Source organism: Talpa europaea (genome assembly GCF_964194135.1).
Source record: "Talpa europaea genome assembly, chromosome: 1".
Taxonomy (NCBI): domain Eukaryota; kingdom Metazoa; phylum Chordata; class Mammalia; order Eulipotyphla; family Talpidae; genus Talpa; species Talpa europaea.
The window spans coordinates 26877641-26884089 of record NC_140073.1 but is presented as its reverse complement, the minus strand read 5'-3'; positions in this window follow the sequence as shown (position 1 = coordinate 26884089).

The window sequence follows — 6449 nt, the reverse complement described above, 5'->3', positions numbered from 1 at the left end:
AGCCAGCCCCCAGATTGCAACGACAATAACTTGGAAGAATTTCTGAGCCTTCCAGAAAGAGAATTTAAAATTGCCGTGATTAAAAAACTGACAGAAGTCATAAAGGAAAACAATGATAAGGGAAAAATAATCAACGATCAGAAGAATGCAATTGAGTCCCTAGAGAGGGAAAACAATGGTCAGAAGAAAGAAATTGAGTCCCTAAAGAGGGAAGTAAAAGAAATGCAGGAGATCAAAGAATTAATGGAAGAACTAAAGAATTCTGGGAAAAGCAATGAAAGCAGAATAGATGAAATGGAAGAACGAATAAGTAATCTTGAAGACACAGAAATAAAAAGAACCAAAACAGAAAAGGAAAGAGAAGTACGAAGGAAAAAGAACGAAGAAAGACTTCGGGAACTATCTGACTCCATGAGGAAAGGAAATATAAGAGTTATAGGAATACCAGAAGGAGAGGAGAGAGATGTAGGAACAGAGAAAATATTCAAAGAGATAATTGAAGAGAACTTCCCAAATGTGAAGAAGGAGCTGAAAATTGATATACAAGAAGCAAGAAGAACACCAAACTTCCACGACGAAAGGAAAAATACAGCAAGACACATAATAGTAAAGCTCCCAAGAATCCAGGACAAGGAAAAAATAATGAAGCTGGCAAGAGGGAAGAAACAGATAACATTCAAAGGAAAACCAATCAGGCTGACATCAGACTTCTCCGAAGAAACACTACGGGCAAGGAGAGAGTGGAGGGACATAGTCAACAGACTCCAAGAAAACAGATGCCAACCAAGAATACTCTATCCCGCAAAGCTCTCCTTCCTCTTTGAAGAAAGAATATGGACCTTCCCAGACAAACAGAAACTCCGGAATTTCATTGCAACTAAACCCCCACTCCAAAAAATACTACAAGGAGTCCTAAAGCCAGAACCTCAGAGCGACGAATAACAATGAAAGAAGGCCAAAAAAAAAAAAAGTTATTAAAAGAATAAATAAATAAAATCAAAGGAAAGACAAACACAATGGCAAATACAGATGTTAACATATCAATATTAACTCTAAATGTAAATGGACTAAACTCTTCAATAAAAAGACACAGAGTTGCAGCCTGGATTAAGAAACAAAACCCAACCTTTTGCTGTCTCCAGGAAACACATTTAGCTACAAAAGATAAAAATAGGCTCAAAGTTAAAGGATGGAAAACAATCCTACAAGCAAATGGACCAAAAAAGAAAGCAGGAACAGCTATACTTATATCAGATAAAACAGATTTCAAACTCAAAAAGATAAAAAGAGACCCCAATGGTCACTACATTATGATCAAGGGGACAATACTTCAAGAAGAAATAACACTCATTAACATATACTCACCAAACGAAGGAGCACCAAAATATATCAGACAACTGTTGTCCTCTCTGAAAACAGACATCAGAGAAAACACATACGTAGTGGGAGACTTCAACACACCACTATCAACAATGGATAGATCAACAAGACAAAAAATAAGTAAAGAAACCAAAGCTCTAAATAAAGACCTAGAGCAATTGGGCTTAACAGACATCTATAGAACACTAAACCCCAAAAAAATGGAGTACACATTTTTCTCAAGCGCACACGGATCATTCTCCAGGATCGATCACATACTGGGGCACAAGACAAACATCAACAGATACACCAAGATTGAAATCATATCAACCATCTTTTCTGACCATGAAGGCATCAAACTAGAAATAAACCATAAAAAGAAGGCAAGGAACTTTCCTACCTCATGGAGATTAAAAACCACACTACTGGAAGACCATTGGACTAAGGAGGAGATCAAAGAAGAAATTAAAAAATTTTTTGAATTGAACGACAAGGGGGACACCAATATCCTAAATGTATGGGATGCAGCAAAAGCAGTAATAAGAGGAAAATATATAGCAATAGAAGCTCACATCAAGAAACAAGAAAGAACGCAAAGAAACAACCTAATCTCGAAGCTCAAAGATCTAGAAAAAGAACAACAAAAAAACCCCAAAACCAGTAGAAGAAAAGAAATAATAAAAACCAAAGCAGAAATAAATGAAATTGAAACTAAAAAAACAATCCAAAAGATCAATGAAACCAAGAGCTGGTTCTTTGAAAAAATCAATAAAATAGACAAACCCCTAGCCAGGCTCACAAAGGAAAAAAGGGAGAAAGCACAAATAAACAGGATCATCAATGAAAGAGGAGAAATCACAACGGACACAGCAGAAATCAAAAGAATAATCAGTAACTACTATGAACAGTTATATGGAAACAAGTTTAACAATCTAGAGGAGATGGACAAATTCCTACAACTCTACAATCACCCAAAGCTAGATAAAGAAGAAATAGAACACCTAAACAGACCAATTACAATTAGCGAAATTGAAATGGTAATCCAAAACCTCCCCAAAAACAAAAGCCCAGGACCTGATGGATTTACAAATGAATTCTACCAAACATTCAGAGACGAATTAGTGCCTATCCTTCACAAACTCTTCCAAAAAATTGAGAAGGAAGGGACAATACCAAACACGTTCTATGAAGCCAACATTACACTAATACCAAAACCGAACAAGGACAACACAAAAAAGGAAAACTACAGGCCAATCTCCCTAATGAACACTGATGCAAAAATCCTGAATAAAATTTTAGCTATCAGAATCCAACAATGTATCCATAAGATAATTCACCACGACCAAGTTGGATTCATTCCAGGGGCACAAGGATGGTTTAACATCCGAAAATCAATCAACGTTATCCAACACATCAACAAAAAGAAATATAAAAACCATATGATAATATCAATAGATGCTGAGAAAGCTTTCGACAAAGTGCAGCACCCATTCATGATAAAAGCCCTTGAAATTCTTGGGATACAAGGAACATACCTCAACATCATAAAGGCCATCTATGACAAGCCAACAGCCAGTATCATTCTCAATGGTGAAAAGCTGAAAGCAATTCCATTAAGATCTGGAACAAGACAAGGATGTCCACTCTCACCATTGCTTTTCAATATAATACTGGAAGTCCTAGCCAGGGCAATAAGACAAGAGAAAGACATCCAAGGAATCCAAATAGGAAAAGAAGAAGTCAAACTATCACTATTTGCAGACGATATGATATTATACATAGAGAACCCCAAAAACTCCACAGAAAAGCTAATTCAACTCATCAATCAGTTCAGTAAAGTGGCAGGATACAAAATCAACACGCAAAAGTCAGTAGCCTTCCTATACACAAACAATAAATCTGAAGAAGAAGAAATCAAAAAGACCATCCCTTTTGTTATTGAAACAAAAAAAATCAAATATTTGGGAATAAATCTAACAAAAGAGGTAAAGGACCTATACAAAGAAAACTATAAAACACTGTTAAAAGAAATAGAAGAAGACACAAAGAAATGGAGAGACATCCCCTGCTCATGGATTGGAAGAATAAACATTATTAAAATGGCCATCCTTCCAAAAGCAATATACAGATTCAATGCTATTCCAATCAAAATTTCAATGTCATTCTTCAAAGAAATAGAACAATTATTGATGAAATTCATATGGAATCACAAAAAACCCCGAATAGCCAAAGCTCTCCTGAAAAAAAAAGAAGGGAATGGAGGCATCACACTCCCAGACTTCAAACTATACTACAAAGCCATAATCATCAAAACCGCATGGTATTGGAACAAGAACAGACATACAGACCAATGGAATCGAATAGAAAATCCAGAAATAAACCCACAGGTTTATGGTCAACTAATCTTTGACAAAGGAGCAAAGACTATGCATTGGAGCAAAGAAAGTTTGTTCAATAAATGGTGCTGGGAAAACTGGGTCGCTACATGCAAAAGAATGAAGCTTGACCACCACCTCACACCATACACAAAAATCAACTCAAAATGGATTAAAGAACTAGACATAAGACCTGAAACCATAAAATATATAGAAGGAAATATAGGCGAAACACTACGTGATTTGCACATCAAAGACATCTTTACAGACACATCACCCAAAGCAGTGATAGTGAAGGCAAAGATAAACAGCTGGGACTATATCAAATTAAAGAGCTTTTGCACAGCAAAAGAGACAATAACAAAAACAAAGAGAAACCCCACCAACTGGGAGAACATTTTTGCACCCAACACTAATGATAAAGGACTGATCACAAAAATCTGCAAAGAGCTGATGAGTCTCAACAACAACAAAGAAAATAATCCAGTCAAAAAATGGGCAGAAGAGCTTAAAAGAAACTTCTCTGAAGAGGAAATGCAAATGGCCAACAGGCATATGAAAAAATGTTCAACATCACTTGTCATCAGGGAAATGCAAATCAAAACTACCATGAGATACCATCTTACACCAGTGAGAATGGCACATATTAAAAAAACTAGCAACAACAAATGTTGGCGAGGGTGTGGAGAAAAAGGAACTCTTCTGCACTGTTGGTGGGAGTGCAAACTGGTCCAACCACTGTGGAAAGCTGTGTGGAGATTTCTGGACCTACTAAACATAGAGCTTCCATATGACCCAGCAATTCCACTCCTAGGTATTTACCCAAAGGACACAGAAACATCAATTCCAAAGAACACCTGCACCCCTATGTTTATAGCAGCACTGTTTACAATAGCTAAGCTTTGGAAACAACCCAAATGCCCAAAAATAGATGACTGGATCAAGAAGATGTGGTACATATATACCATGGAATATTACTCAGCATTCAAAAAAGATAAACACATGCAATTTGCTGCAACATGGATGGCGCTGGAAGGGATCATGCTCAGCGAAATAAGCCAAAAAGAAAAAGAAAAATACCGGATGGTCTCACTCATAGCAGGAATCTAGAAAACTTAAATAAGGGACCAGGAAAATGAATAACTATAAGAAAGTGAAAATCAAAATCAACAAAAAACTATGAACCAGAGACACTTTTAGGGGGGCGGGGGCGGGAGGGGAGGGATTGGGGTCAGAATGGGGGGCTGCAATTGTATGGGGAATATAACAATAAAATTTATAAAAAAAAAAAAAAAATAAAAATAAGCATTTTGTGAAGCAGAACAAATGCTAAGGTATGACTTAACTCAATACATCAGATTGAGTGTCTGGGAGATCAGCTCGGTCCATGTGTCACATTTGAAAGGGCAAAGGTCTAAGCATATTGATATACTCCTACAGTAATGTAGACTTTCAGAATTTATATGAGAAATCACCATTTTTCCATGGAAGCACTGACTCTTACTATATAGCATTTTCCTTACAGCTGGGGAACAAAGAAAAAATGCTATAAAAACCCAGTTATGACAACATTATGCTGAGTGAAAGAGGTCATTCTCAAAAGGAGACGCACAGTATGTTTCTATTGATGTGACATTCTCAAAAAGACAAAACTATAGCAACAGAGAACAGACCAATGATTGTCAGGGGTTCAGGATGGGGAGGGTGCGCCTATGGAAGGAAAGTATAAGAGGGGTTTGGGGGGCGATTGAATTGCTATTGCCTCCTGACTGTGATAGAGACTCACAAATCTATGCATGTGATAAAGTTCTAGAACTGTACATCAAAAAAAGTCAATTTTACTGTAAGATAATTTAAAAGAAAATTATTAAAAGGGGGGAAACAATCACATCATTGAATCCATATGCAGCAGAATGCAGGCCTTGTAGTCTGAAATGTCTCGGCTGTATTTGTAAACAAGCTTGACAGCAGTATTTTTCTAACTTTAGTGGGCACACAAATCACTTCAGGCTGTAGTTATGACAAAGGTGCACATTCAGAATAGGTCTTGAATGTGTACATTTTTATAAAATTCCCAAAGGATGCCCTTGTTTCTATGCCTGAAGGCAACACTAAATTTTTAGTATTCAGTTCATTTACAACAATTATAACAAATATGTGGTATCATACCAATCACCTCTTATGTGATATTCCTGAGCCCAAGCCGAAAGACTGAAGAAAGGGCAGAAACTGTCATAGGAATAATGATTTGAGGTAAAACCTGACAGCCACCCTTGACCTAAAGTCCAGGTGAGTCTCATCCATCAACATCCACTTGGAAAACACACTTCCTTTCTCTGGTCTTGCTGTCCTTGCTCCAAAACTCTGTCCTAAACAAATTAGCCACAGTCAATTTCAGATGTATCTTTCCTTCCAGCAGAGATAAGCAAACTTATCTATCCTTGGTTGTAAATGACTTGAGGGCAAAGACATATCATCTACTTCTTTTAATAACTCCCTTCATATTATTTTGAGCTTCTGTTTCTTCATCTCTAAAAAATAAGGATAATAAAAGTACCTCATAAGGTTGTTGTGAGAATTAAATGGGAGGTACTTAGAATAGGGCTCTCCAAACAGTCAGACTCAGGAGTGGATTATTTTTGTCATTATTAATCAATAATGCCAACAGAGTGTCAAGTGCATGGCAAATGTTCAGTAGAAAGGAAGAAAAAATAC